Genomic DNA, 15,478 nt, shown 5'->3' on the forward strand with positions numbered 1-15,478 from the left:
AGCTCGGGGAGAGGCGGGCGGGCGGGCGCGCGGCTGCGGGCGGCAAGGCGCGGGGTGCCCAAGGCGCGGGGTGCCGGGGCCGCTGTCCACGCCGCCTCGCCCTCCGCCGACGGAACGCCGGAGCCCAGCAGCAGCCACCACCCAAAGCTGGGGAAAACTCTGGTTTCTTTTTTAGTTCAGAGAAATATTAAGAGAAAACAAGCAAGCAAGATTAGACCACAGTTGACCTGCTTGGTTTACTCTTGTTGACATTTTTTATGTGTGTGTGGCTGCATTGAGTTTTAGTTGTGGCATGTGGGATCTTTGTTGCATCATGCAGGACTTTATTTCCGGCATACAGACTCTAGTTGTGGCTCATGGGCTCAGTAGTTACGGCTTGCAGGTTTAGTTGCTCTGTGGCACGTGGCATCTTAGTTCCCCAACCAGGGATTGAACCCACATCCCCTGCATTACAAGGCAGATTCTTAACCACTAGACCACCAGGGAAGTCCCTCTTGTTGACATATTTTAATAAAACTAATATATGTGTTCAGTTAGCAAACCCAAACTGCATTTTAAAAACACACACAGGAATGAGCCTGGACTGATGTTGGTTTGGTTTTGTATAACTAGAAAGGAAACAAAGTGTCTTGAGTCCTAAGGCAAGATTTGGTGGAGGAAAATGCAGGCTGTTCTCTGGGATCACATCTGTTTTATTAACTGGAATCAAGGCCAGCAGCTGAGAGGGAGGACCGGTGAGGAGGTACTAGAATTTCAGGAAAGGACAGAAGCCGTGAAGCGGTCCTCTCCGAGAAGAGGCATGCTCACTGACTAGGGGAATGAGGTGGGGCCGTCAGTTGTGCCCAGAGCTCCCTAAGACTGACAGTCGTGGAGCTGGTGTGAAACAGTCCTCTGGGTTGGGAACTTCTCTGCACCGGTATTTAGCTGCTCAGATGCAAGGGCAGAGCCCAACAGAGAGAGATTTCATCAGGGTTGGCCCGAAGAGCCCTGGGCAAAAGCAGGGATTATAACACTGCTAAACTCAGGGAGAAGGGAAATAAAGACACCCGGGGCAGAAGTGTGATGGATTTAAATAAAGTGATGCTGCTACATCCAAATGCTGGCTAAATGATGAAACCTCGAGGTGCTTGGCCTTAGTTCCTCCAGGGTCCCCGTCACCACCTTCCTTGATGTGTTCCTCCCCCACTTCCCCCCATCTAGCCTCTAAACAGAGCTCGTGTCAACTGACACACAGCAGCCCACTCACTGAAAAGCTCAAGGGCTATTGATTTAATCAGACACTTGCTTTTTGGTCAGTAAAATCTTCCAGACATAAAAGTCTCAAATCTCTTAAGGGTAAAATTCCAAACCACTAATAGATACTGAGGATGAATGAGTATGTTTATTAAATAAACCAAAACATAAGATGTCAGTGTCAGAGCAGGGCCTGGACTGGTGACTTTTGATGGATGTAAGACCTGGGTGGATCAGTGGGTCCTTAGAGCAGTTATTTGAAGGTTCTGCAAAGTCATCTTGAACTTGGACTGGAATCTCTTCATTGGTTACATGGTGAAAATTCTGAGGAAATAAAGCTCTTGCTTTTACACATTCTTCTCCCTTCTTTTCTCCCCAGGCACCAATACAGTGTTAGGTAATCCTTAAGAAGATATTTGGGCTCCCCAGGTGGCGCTGGTGGTAAAGAACCTACTTGCTGATGCAGGAGACATAAGAGATGTGGGTTCGATTCCTGGGTTGGGAAGATCCCCTGGAGGAGGCAATGACAACCCACTCCAGTATTCTTGCCTGGAGAATCTCATAGACAGAGGAGCCTGGTGGGCTACAGTCCATGGGGGTAGCGAAGAGCTGAATATGACTGAAGCGGCTTAGCACAGCACAGGAATATATTTACAAAATGACCAAGTATATCCAAGTAGACCAGCCAGAAGCTGACATTGACATCAGAGGAAGGACCGGAGGGATGGGAAGCCCAGGAATCAGCATGTGCACATCCCTCAGCACAGTCCCCCACATCCTCTGAACCTATTCTAGAGCCACGTTCGCTTTCCCAAACACTCAGCCCAGAGAAGCACCACCGGGCAGCACTCGAATAGGAAAGCCTTGCACTGCTATTTCCCCCTGAATCTGGGCCGCAGCCAGCTTCTGCAGCAGACGATTCATTCTGATCAAAGAGGGAGGAAACCTGTTTCCTGGCCTCCTGTCCCTGGGAAGGAAGATGCACCCCCCAGGAGAAGAGCGGGGTGTGAGGTCCCCTGGCCGCACGTGCAGACCCTGCCCGGCCTGCCTGCTGCCTGCTTTGTGGGGATGTTGTGCTGCTAGGTCCAGCCAGCAAGAGGCTCAGGGGGGTAGGGGAGTGGTCCTCAGGGGGAATCTGTCCCTCCCCTGTACAGGAAAAGGAGAAGGGAGCAGGAACTCCATAGTCTTAGTACCTTATGCTGATGTGTGCAGATATAAGACTGGAAGGACCACTAATCAAATATAAATGTTTATCTTTGCCTGATGAGGTTACTTGTGATAGCTAATACCTTGCTTTTGCTTATACTGGTTGCCTAAATTTTCTACAGTGAATTATGTTTTACTTTTAGGGGTAGGAGGTGGGAAATGTTCTTTAAACGTCTCCCACTTCCTGCACTGGGGAACATTAGCTCATTTGATCCTCACACAACAGGTTTCTAAGATGGGAAAGCCCATATTTATCTTCTTTTGTGAAGATAAAGAAACTGAGGCCCTGACTTTACATCATTCTGCTCTGGGTTATAGTTATCCCAAGTGGATGGATGCCATGGGCAAGCCCCCTTTATGATACCCTGTGCCCCGCCTCCCCCACACCTGGCTAGTATGGCCACCCACACCTCTGAAGCCATCTCCCTCGCTCCACCTTTTGCAGCCTGCTGAAGGCTGCTGCTCATTGTTTAGTCAGTGGCTACTAGAGCAGAGAAGACAGAAGCCTTTATTTTGAGACTCAGTATCTGTCCCCAAGGCAGCAAGAAGTAGCACAGGGGCTTGCTATCTCCTGCTATGGCTTCTCTTTGAAGAGAGAAATCTTAGAGACTAGAAGAGGTTGACTAGTTTGCCCAGAATCACACAGCTAGCAAGTGGCATAGCTGTTATATACACCTAACATTCTGACTGTAGAGATCTCCCAAGCAGCCACTAGATGAGAGCCACTCATAGATTCATTCAAAGCAATACAGGGGAAGCACTCTTGGCCAGCATACCACCAGGGCTTGGGGAACCTCTTAGCTCTTGACCTGCACTGGTCCATGTGAATCAGAAGCACTGGAGATGAGAAGATGACCAGGAAGAATAGGAGATGGGTTACGTCTGAAAGAATTAATCACATACATTGAGGACAATGGGAGCCAGGCTTCCCACTGTTAGAGAGGGGAAACCTGGGAAAAGGGAAGACTAGAATAACTCAGGTGATGCTAGATTATAACTGAAGCCATTGACATGAACACAGGATTTTCAGAATACATAGATAAAGATAATTTATGTGCATGCTAAGTCGCTTCAGTCATGTCTGACTCCTCATGATCCAGTGGATTGTAGCCTGCAAGGCTCCTCTGTCCATGGGATTCATCAATTAAGAATACTGTAGTGGGTTGCCATGTCCTCCTCCAGGGGATCTCCCCAACCCAGGGATCGAACCTGTGTCTCTTACATCTCCAACATGGGAAGGCAGGTTCTTTACCACTAGCACCACCTGGGAGGCCCATAGATAATGTGTATGTGTGTATACAGCTCTACCCACAGAGAAGACATGGAATTGATGACACTCTGGTAGCAATGAGCATGTTCAATATCTAAATCTTGATTTCTAACTACCATCCTCAGCTAAAAATTAACTAGGGCTTCTTACAGAAATGGATGACTCCAAGGCTGAGGCAGCAAAAGTATCAGACATGCTTGAATTTCTTCTGTGAGGAATAAGAAGTTGTCCAAGAATGATGGCGACTGTCAAAGGTCACAGGACCTTAAAAAAGCTCTCACTGGCCAAATCTGGGCCAACTTAAGCATCATAATAAATAATACCAGTAGAGGATGATAATTCATTCGATAAAATAAGAATCCATGAAGTCATACTGACATAGATAAATAAGAGAAAGCTCTGCCTTATATTAATAATGGGATGCCAACGAATGTGTATAGAAGGAATGGTAGCATATATAATTAATAAAAATTAATTTTCAGCCACCTTAATAATAATTAGGCCAGGTAAGAAGCACTTGTAGATGCCACAATTAATGAATAAAGGTTTAATGAGGGATTCGATATTTATATGGTCTTAAAAGAGTTGGACACGACTGAGCGACTGAACTGAACTGAGCTGAAACTATATCCCAGCAAAATACTTATTAACATTGTAATGAATACTTATAAATATTTATTAATATCCCACCACAAATTACTTATTAACTTTACTGTGGAAACTAACCCAACATTTAAAATCAACTATACTCTAATAAAAATTTAAAAAAGAAACCACTTTACTGAGAAGAAACCCAAAAGACACCATCTTAACCATATGATAAAAATCAACATCACCACAGAGAAGGAGAAATGTAGTATGACATCCCTTATAGGTGGAATGTAAAAAGAAATGATACAAATGTACTTGCAAAACAAATAGATTCACAGACTTAGAGATGGAACTTATGATTGCTGCAGGGAAGAATGGTGGAAAGGGATAGTTTGGGAGTTTGGAATCGACATGTACACACTGGTATATTTAAAATGGATAAGCAATAAGGACCTACTGTACAGCTCATGGAACTCTGCTCAATGTTATGTGGCAGCCTGGAGGGGAGGGCAGTTTGGGGGAGAGTGATGCATGTGTATGTATGGCTGAGTCCCCTTCTCTGTCCACCTGAAACTGTCACAACATTGTCAATCGGCTATGCCCCAATGCAAAATAAAAAGTTTTAAAAAAATCAGCATCACCAGTAATAGTTTAAATCAGCATCACGTACCTGCTGAAAATATGTACTGAGAGTACAGAGTCATTCCTGTGATATTCCTGTGGTATACTTGAATCTGATGATAACTCGTTCAGTCAATGTACGGACAAAACATCAGACAACCCCAAACTGAGGGACGTTCTTCAAAGTAACTGGCTTGAACATGTCAGAAATGTCAAGATAACAGAAGAGAGCGAAGTGTGAAAGTCACTCAGTCGTGTCCGAATCTTTGCGACCCCACAGAGACTATAGCCCCGCAAGCTCCTCTGTCCATAGGGATTCTCTAGGCAAGGATACTGGAGTGGGTTGCCATGCCCTCCCCCAGGGGATCTTCCGAACCCAGGGATGGAACCAGGTCTCCAACGTTGCAGGCAGATTCTTTACCAACTTAGCCACCAGGGAATAAGAGAAGACTAATTAACGGATTCCAGATTTAAGGCGACTAAAGAGACATGCCAGCTTCCTACAATGGATGTTTCTGGACATATAAGGACATCATTGGGATGATCAGTGAAATTTGAGTGGGGACCTGTGAACCAAAGATTGTACAATACTGAAAATTTCCTGATTAGGATGGGTGTCCTCTGACTATGTCAGGAATCTCCTTGTTTTAAAGAAATACAGATTGACGCATTTAGAGGTAACAAGGCATCACACCTTTTGCAACTTAATTTCAAAGGGTTGGGGAAAAATAATAAATGTATTTGTAGAGAGAGAGAGATGGAAAATATGGTGGAATGTTAACAATTGGTGAATCTGGGGGAGAGTATTCAGGACTTCTGTGTGCTATTCTAGAAACTGAAATTTTTTCTGTTAAAAATTATTTCAAAGCAAAACCTACCCCCAAAATTATATGCTGCTGCTGCTCCTAAGTCGCTTTAGTCATGTCCAACTCTGTGCAACCCCATAGACGGCAGCCCACCAGGCTCCCCTGTCCCTGGGATTCTCCAGGCAAGAATACTGGAGTGGGTTGCCATTTCCTTCTCCAGTGCATGAAAGTGAAAAGTGAAAGTGAAGTCACCCAGTCGTGTCTGACTCTTAGGACCCCATGGACTACAGTCTACCAGGCTTCTCTGTCCCTGGGATTTTCCAGGCAAGAGTACTGTAGTGGGTTGCCATTGCCTTCTCCATATGCTACTGAGTCACTTGAAAAATATTAAGTTATTGATTCATTATCATTCTTACAACTGGCAGAAAATTTCATCTCAGTTATGCAATGATTAGTGGAAGTATTTAAATGAACTTTTAAACATATATTACTTACTCATAGAAGTCCTTGGTTTAAAATTAAGGTATAAGTAGGCTTTTAACCAAAGCATATTCATTTATTTTCTCAAGGACTATATTATACACTTTCCCCTCCCTCTAGAAGAGAGATATCATACTTTAGAATGTGTTCCACATACATATAGGCTAGATGAAAATAGTTGATACTATTCAGAAAATAGGAAAAGAATATCAACCCTTACATTTCTAACAATTTCAACAAGTGAAAAGCAACTTTTCGAATTAGAACAATAAGTTATCTCATTACAGAATATAATCTATTTTGCCTAGTGGAAAAAGGAAGACAGGTGGGAAAGTTACTAATAGTTAAATTCGTACAAATCAAGCACAGCTCACGAAGTGCTTCATTTGAGATTGCTGAGTTTCAATAGTTTTTATGGGCTTTCTAGAGACATGCTAATGAGTAAATTTTCCAGGTGTTTGCAGAGAACTGGCAGATGTGGCTGAAATAGAAAGATCCGTGAACATACTCATACTTATTTGGGGCAGAGGGCTGACTCAAGACGGTTGAACTCTATTCTCCTGCATCCTACAAGATGCAATAGAGTCATGGAGGGGTGTAACCTTAAAGGATGCTCCAGAAACATCAAGTCATCTCAAATAAAAGAGACAACCCACTACTTATCACAGGTGCCATTCTTGAATACATTATGTTCATTATTTACTTGCCATATCCTTTAAGAACCCTTGAGGATTGCGGTGTGAGTATTCCTGCTTCCCAATGATTAAAGCCCAGGTTTCCAAATGATCGAACTCTCTCATTTCTGAATTTCTCAGCCTGATAGTTACATCCAGTCCAGAAGTCAGGTGACTGAATTCATTTCCTGGCCTCAGGAAACAACTTGCTAAGTGTCTCCTTTGCCTCACTTCCTCATCTCTAAAATGTCTTCAGGGGAGTTCCCTGATGGTCCAGTGGTTGAAATTCCATGCTGCCAATGCTGGGGTTTGATCCCTGGTCAGGGAACTAGGATCCCACATGAAAAGTGAAAGTGAAAGTCTCTCAGTCGTGTCTGACTCTTTGTGACCCCATGGACTATAGAGTCAGTGGAATTCTCCAGGCCAGAATACTGGAGTGGGTAGCCTTTCCCTTTTCCAGGGGATTATCCCAACCCAAGGATCGAACCCAGGTCTCCTGCATTGCAGGCAGATTCTTTACCAGCTGAGCCACAAGGGAAGCCCAAGAATACTAGAGTGGGTAGCCTATCCCTGCTCCAGGGGATCTTCCTGACCCAGGAATCGAATCGGGGCCCCTGCATTGCAGGCAGATTCTTTACCAACTGAGCTATAAAGATCCCACGTGCTGTGATGTAGTCTTTTGGCATTGCACCCAGAAGATTTTTTGAAATGTGTTCGTGTACAACGGTGTGACAATAAATGAAATCTTTAAAAGAAAAGCGCAATTCAGATTAAGCTAATATCTGCTGAGGTGTCCACATGAGCTAGGCACTCTATTTCATATTTTACCTATTTGTCCATTTAACCCTCCTAATAATGCCATTAAGTAGAATTGGTGCATTCTAAGATGAAAAACAGAGGTACAACCACCCCATAGGCAAACTTAGAATTCAAAATCCAATTCAGTACTCTTCTATCTTATTATTTCTGTCTTACAGTCAAGATGCTATTAATAAGATTTTCCAATAGAATGACATTTGAGGGAACCACCAATAAACTATATTCGAGAAAACAAAGGAAACTAAAGGTCATTTGCAGTGTCTGGGTCTGAACCAAGCTTTTGAGCACATATCACTGAGGGACAAGGTGCTATAACCCTAAACTTTCCAGGGAGGCAAAAACATACAAATATAACTTGAGAGAAAACTCTGGATTTCTTTTTTGAAAGAAACAAGGAATTCACTCATTTAGAATTCAGGAAGAATAAAGATATATGAGAAGTAAATATCTGGCTGTCAGTGAAAGACTCAGAAATGAGGAGAAATAAATTCCTGGACCAGGTACATACATTCTTAGGTCATATTGAGCAAGCCAGCAAGTTTGCTGCCTGCTAGAAGTTGCCATGGCCCAAAGTCCCTCAGAATGTATTTATAGCTGCTCCATCAAGAAGGCGCCAACATTTGATCTGGTCTTTCCAAAATAGGTTTTAAAAAATTCAAAAGGGAAAAAGGCAAAAGCCCTGCAAACAACGTCTTCTGCAGCGGATTGTCAGAAAGGGCAGTGGATTGCAGAGTCTGAGCAAACTTTCAGTCTGAAGAGAGAGGGGGCTTGGGGGAGAGTGAGGAGGGAGCAGGGGGCTGCAGAAAGGAGAAACAGATACTCCTTTCGGCTTCTTGCCTACAATGACCTGAAGAGGAGAAACCACTGCTGACCTACCTGTTGGGAAGGAAGACAGCCGGTGAGCACTGGTTCCCTGAGCAGGTGTTCGGTGCTTACCAGGCCCCGTGCTTCTGGAAGGCATGGGACCAGAAAAGAAAGAAACAAGGCCCCAGAAGTCCTAATTTTCTGAGGCCCCCAGGTGTTTTCAGCTCCTTTATAGAAGAAAGAAGTCCTGTCTCTGGGACACTAGCCTATGGGCTGTAGAGGCTTTATCAAAGAAGACCCGAAGTCTTCATTAATGATTGATAAACCCTCGATTGGAGTCACCACAGAGCCACAATCTCTCATCCAAGATCCAGAAATCCAAAAAGCTTTGAAAATACAAAGTTCTTTTTTGTAACTCATCTGACAGGCAAAACCTGGCCGGATTTCTTCTGATGACAAAACCTGCCCTAGATTTATGGGAGGGTGCGGCCACAAGCCCAGAGGAAATTATGAAATATATAGTATATGAATCATGCTATCTTTTCTTTTTTTCTGAAAAATTATGAATTCTAAGAATACCCAGCTCCAAGTAGTTTCGGTGATGGATTGTGGGCCTGTATTATATAGTTTTATGATTTCTTTTTGCTTTCTTGTTTTATTCTATGCAGTGCCAAGTCTCTTCAGTCGTGTCCAACTCTTTGCAACCCTATGGACTGTACCCCACCAGGCTCCTCTGTCCATGGGGTTTTCCAGGGAAGAATACTGGAGTGGGTTGCCATTTCCTTCTCCATGTTTTATTCTCAGTGTGAGTTAATTCATCTCTAACACAGAGTAATCGACTAGGTGTCTTCATAAGCAGATATACGTTCATAGAAAATGCACAGCTTGTCAGAGTATATATATTGGCTTGCAAAGTTCACCAGAAGACTAGAAAGAGACAAATGTACAGGTCACTTCCGACACCAAGGAGCTGCCACCACCGGGAGGCAGCTGTCAGAATGGTGTGCAGAGAACCTAAGACAGACTCCCAGGGAAATCACCCGAGAAGCTTTAAAAAGTACTGTAAGTCAGAAAGAGAAAAACAAATATCGTATAGTAACACATACAATGTGGAATCTGGAAAAATGGTACAGATGATCCTATTTGCAGGGCAAGAACAGAGACACGGATGCAGAGAACAGGACTTGTGAACATGGGATGTGGGGGCAGGAAGAGGGGAGGGGAGCGCTACCGTGTGTAAAGTAGATGGCCAGTGGGAAGCTGCTCTGTAGCACAAGGATCTAGCTCTGTGCTCTGTGATGGCCTAGAGAAGTGGGACAGGGGAGGGAGGGAGATCCATAGGGGAGGGGATGTATGTGTATACAGATGGCTGAGTCACACTGCTGTACAGCAGAAACTAACAGACACTGTAAAGCAACCACACCCTAGTCAAAAGAACAAACTGCCTTAAAACTGATTCACTTCACTGATATCTAACGACCTTCCTTCTCTCAACGATCACATTTAAAATTTTAATTTATCCGCCTCACACATTAAAATTTTAATTTTAATCCCAATGCACCTTAGAAATTCACCACCAGATGCACTCGCACAATCCCAGATTCTCAAAAATTTTTGCCACTGAAAAGCATACCAGACACAAACTTAGCAACACGCACTGCTCATTCCCTTTTCTGCTTCTCCTTTGGTGGCATTGTTTTTCTTTCAAACACACTGTGTAAGAATTAGCACCTGATGGTCATTTCTTCTGGATGAGACTCAGAGGATAAAAACTGAGATATCTGCTTAAAAAAGACTCTTACCAATCCGAGCACTGCTCAAACCCACAGGTAGAGCTTCTGGGTCACAAAATGCTCTCTACTGCTTTTTAGGGATTTGATAATCAAATATTTTCTTGTCCCATGTGGCAAGGTAACTCATTCTATACTTAGCATTTTTTAGTGAAATGTAGATTATACATATCTACACTCAAATGAAGAACTACAACTTTTAAGTTGTACTTTATCTAGTTTCTCATGTGTATTTAGGAACCAAATTAAAGGGTCATTTGCTTGGAATTTCTGAAATCTAGAGTAGATTAGGGGTAATATCTGCCCTAGACTGCCACTGATTAGATGAGAGTTTTTAGCCCAGAGTTTTGTTACTCTTTGAAGTCAGATTGTCTGACTTCTAACGTGTGCTTATGGATTTGCGGTAAAAACATACCCAAAAAATGCACACACACAGACGTGCACATGCCCACACACACACACACACACACAAGAAAAAGAGGGAGGAAGAGATAGAAAGCCATTTTAAATGAAAATAAAATAAAAAAACAGTAGCCACTTCTTGTCAAACAAAAAACAGAAACTGAGCTACATACATTTACGATAGAATCAAATAGCAAGGAGGGGGAAGTATTTAAGGTCTAATACAATGACAATTTGGAGAAGGCAATGGCAACCCACTCCAGTACTCTTGCCTGGAAAATCTCATGTGCGGAGGAGCCTGGTAGGCTGCAGTCCATGGGGTCGCAAAGAGTTGGACACGACTGAGCGACTTTACTTTCACGTTTCACTTTCATGCTTTGGAGAAGGCAGTGGCAACCCACTCCAGTATTCTTGCCTAGAGAATCCCAGGAACGGGGGAGCCTGGTGGGCTGCCGTCTATGGGGTCGCACAGAGTTGGACATGACTGAAGTGACTTAGCAGCAGCAGCACAACAACAATTATATTTGGTCTTCACTGGTGGCTCCAGGGGTAAAGAATCCACCTGCCAATGCAGGAGATGCAGGTTCGATCCTTGGGTTGGGAAGATCCCCTGGAGAAGGAAATGGCAACCCACTCCAGTATTCTTGCCTAGGAAATCCCTTGAACAGAGGACCCTGGAGAGCTACAGTCCATGGGGTTGCAAAAGAGTCAGACACGACTTAGAAACTAAACAACAACACAACAACCAAGAATTATAACTAAGTTTCACAGGAAGAGAAATGTGTGCTGTGTGGCAGAGATGGCTTGTGGTCACAAACTCTTTCTCCCCTTTCCTTCTCAGTTAAAAAAAAAAATCCTGATTTTATTTGGGCAACAATAAACTCAATTAAAGGCTGTTATTTCCCAAACTCCCTTGCAGCAGGGCTTGGCATGTGATTAAATTCTGGTCAGTGACACATAAGCAGAGTATTGAGTGGGACATGGAACTTGGGGACTGGGAATGAAGGGAGAGGGAAGGGAAAGGCTGCCCTAAAGAACCTGGCTAAATAAAAAGGAATGAAATTGGGCCATTTGTAGTGATGTGGATGAACCTAAAATCTGTCATACAGAATAAAGTTAAGTCAGAGGGAAAAAACCAATTATCATATATTAACACATATGTTTAAAACCTAGAAAAATGGTACTGCTGGACCTGTTTCCAGGGCAGGAATAGAGAGGCAGATGTAGAGAACAGATATGTGGACAAGGGGGGAAGGGAAGGGTAAGGCCAACTGGAATATTAGGACTGACGTATATACACTACCATGCGTAAAATAGACAGCTAGTGGGAAGCACAAGGAGCTTACAGCACAAGGAACTCAGCTGAGTGCTCTGTGCTGACCTAGAGGGGTGGGATATGGCATGGGGGTGGGAGGGAGGCTGAAGAGGGAGGGCATATATGTACACATATAGCTGATTCACTTCGTTGAACCCCAGAAATAAACAACTTTGTAAAGCAAGTATACCCCAAAACAAGAGCTGGCTCAGCTTAGAGACAGATCTTTTCTACCTTCTCACTCCTGGAACCAGGAGTTCCAGCAGCCAGCTTGGACTGTGGGTTAAGAAAAGAATCCACCACTAGGAAATGAAGCAGAAAGCTAAGAGCTGAGTCCCTAATAACTTCGTGGAACTGCCATATTCACTCTGAACTGGCTACATCTGGACCTCATTTATGTGAGAGAATCAACTCTTGTGCCTTTGTTGTTGTTTGTTTTATTGTTATTATTATATTCAGCTCTCTCTATCGAAAACCTCAGTGGGTTTAGCAGAAGGAAACAGATCAGTCAAACTCAGGACCCCTGACTTAGGCCCTTGCCACCCAAAGTGCTGTTCCTAGTACAGCAGCCTGGGCATCACTTGGGGACTTGTTAGAAATGCAGAGTCCCAGGCCCTGCCCAATCCTACTGAGTCAGAATCCACATTTTAACAAGATCCTCGGGTGACCTGTGGGCTTCCCTTGTGTCTCAGCTGGTAAAGAACTGCCTGCAATACGGGAGACCTGAATTCGATCCCTGGGTTGGGAAGATCCATTGGAGAAGGGAAAGGCTACTCACTCCAGTATTCTGGCCTAGAGAATTCCATGGACTGTATTGTCCATGGGGTTGCAAAGAGTCGGACACCACTGAGCGACTTTCACTTTCACTTTCCAGGTGACCTGTATACACACCTGGAGAAGTTTGAGTGGCACTGCCTGAAAGTAAATGCCCTTCGAAATACCAGACTAAACATCATGGGTTTGAATGACCTGCTACACAGTGCTCTTATTACCTAGATTGATATCCTAAAAAAATGAGACAGATATATGACCCGATTTTAAGATCAGATTATCTTCAAATGATTAGTTTCTCAAAAGGTTCAAAATACACTAAAGAAAAACAAACATGAAGGTTGTAAAAAGCCTAAAATTAGGCTTTAATAATTAATAATAAAGTAGGGAGCTTTACACATAATGACAAAAATCCAGAAACAGTAACCATTTTGGCTATTTATCACATGAAAGCTTTTTTATTCTCATTTTTGTTACTGGCTGCTAATCCCTGACGAGTTCACTTGTATCCTAACTGCCTAGCTGAAAACACTTTTACCTATGGAACATTTAAAAGTGTAAATTATATTCTAATGTATTCTTACAGTCTGGAAATTTTCACTCCACTCCACAAAAGAACTCCTAGTAAGTAAGTGCAATTCATTTTTTAATTTTTATTTTATTGAAGTTTACTTGATTTACAGTGTTATGTGAATTTCTTCTGTATAGCAAAGTGGCTCAGTTGTACATATATATATATATATATATATTCTTTTTCATATTATTTTCCATTACTGTTTGTCACAAGATATTGAATATAGTTTCTTGTGCTATATAGTAGGACCTTGTTTATCCATTCTATATATAATAGTTTGCATCTGCTAAACCCAAACTTCCATTCCTTCCTTCACCAATCTCCTCCCCCTTGGCAGCCACAAGTCTACTGTGTCTGTGAGTCTATTTCTGTTTTTTGGATAAGTTCATTTGTGTCATATTTTAGAGTCCACGTATAAGCAATATCATATGGTATTTGTCTTTCTCTTTCTGACTTACATTACTGAGTATCATAATCTCTAGATCCATCCATGTTGCTGTACCTGGCATTATTTCTTGTTTATGGCTAATAATGATAACAACTAGTTTGTTCTTTGTATCTGTGAGTCTGTTTCTGTTTTGTTATATTCACTAGTTGTTTTTTTAATTTCTTAGACTATACATATAAGTGACAGCATACAGTATTTGTCTTTCTCTGACATTTTCACTGAGCATAATGCCCATGTGGTTACTAATGGCACAAAATGCCATTCTTTTTCAGGGCTGACTAGCATTCCACTGTATATACAGACCAGATCTTCCTTGTTCATTCATCTGTCAGTTGACATTTACGTTGTTTCCACGTCTTGACTTTTGCAAGTAGTGCTGCTATGAACACACGGTACATGTGTCTTTTCAAATTATAGTTTTGTCTGGATATATGCCCAGGAGTGGGATTGCTGGATCATTTGGCAACTTTAAGCAAATGCAATTCCTAAACAAATAAGATGTTTTGAATCACTTGACTGTAGCTAATTTTCAAATAATTTTTCTACAGCAGTATTTTAGGTGTAATTTACATACAATAAAATGCCCAGATCTTAATTATACTGCTGGATGAACTGGACAGTCATATTCACCCATGTAACCATCACCCCAATCAAGATACAGGACATTTCCATACCCCAGGACATTCCCTCTAACTGCCCTGCGGTCGCTTCCCTCTTTCACCTCCACACAGAGCCAGCCGCATCTACAATGGGTACCATATTCTTATGTGACCAGAAAATGGAACCAAAGATGATTTTACAATTTAAATCTGATAAAATAGCACTAAGACCCATAAAGCTCCATGTTGCCTGCAGCTGGTCTTAATAAGCTTCTATCCTTTCTCAAAAGCTTGTCTAGAGACTTTCCCTTTTCGGGTGGTCCAGCAGTTAAGAATCCATGTTCCAGTGCAGGGGACGAGGGGTTGATCCCTGGTCAGGGAACTAAGATCCCACATGCCTCTGGGCAACTAAGCCTGCATGCTACAACTGGAGAGCCTGCACACCTCAATGAAGACCCAGCACAGTCAAAATAAATAAGCTTGTCTAATATGTGATAGGAAGAAAGGCAAACAACCTTGAGCTTGGTTCAGTTAACAGTGTGAGTGTAGATGTGTGTGTGTGTGTGTGTGTGTGTGTGCATTCAGTTGCTCAGTCACGTTCAACTCTTTGCGACCCCATGGACTATAGCCCTCCAGACTCCTCTGTCCATGGGGTTCTCCAAGCAAGAATACTGTCCATGGGATTCTCCAGGCAAAAATACTAGAGTGGTTTGCTATCTCCTACTTCAGGGGATCTTCCCAACCCAAGGATCAAACCTGTGTCTTCTGTGTCTCCTGTATTGGCAGGTGGATTTTTCATCACTGAGTCACCTGGGAAGCCCCAGAAGGTAAAGTAATTTACAGTTAAATACAAAGTTTACTTTTTAAAAAACTTCTGATTTCACCAGGTCATCATTTGAGTTGAAGTTAGGAATTAGGTAAGCTAAACATCTTTTTTTTCTTTTGTTCTAATCCAATATTTTTTTATTGGAGTATAGTTGCTTTGCAGTGTTGTGTTAGTTTCAGGTATTACAGCAAAGTGAATTGGTTATACACATACAAACATCCACTTTTTAAAAAATTCTTTTCCCATGTA

Source organism: Cervus canadensis, chromosome 10, assembly GCF_019320065.1.
Source record: "Cervus canadensis isolate Bull #8, Minnesota chromosome 10, ASM1932006v1, whole genome shotgun sequence".
In the NCBI taxonomy this organism is placed as follows: Eukaryota; Metazoa; Chordata; class Mammalia; order Artiodactyla; family Cervidae; genus Cervus; species Cervus canadensis.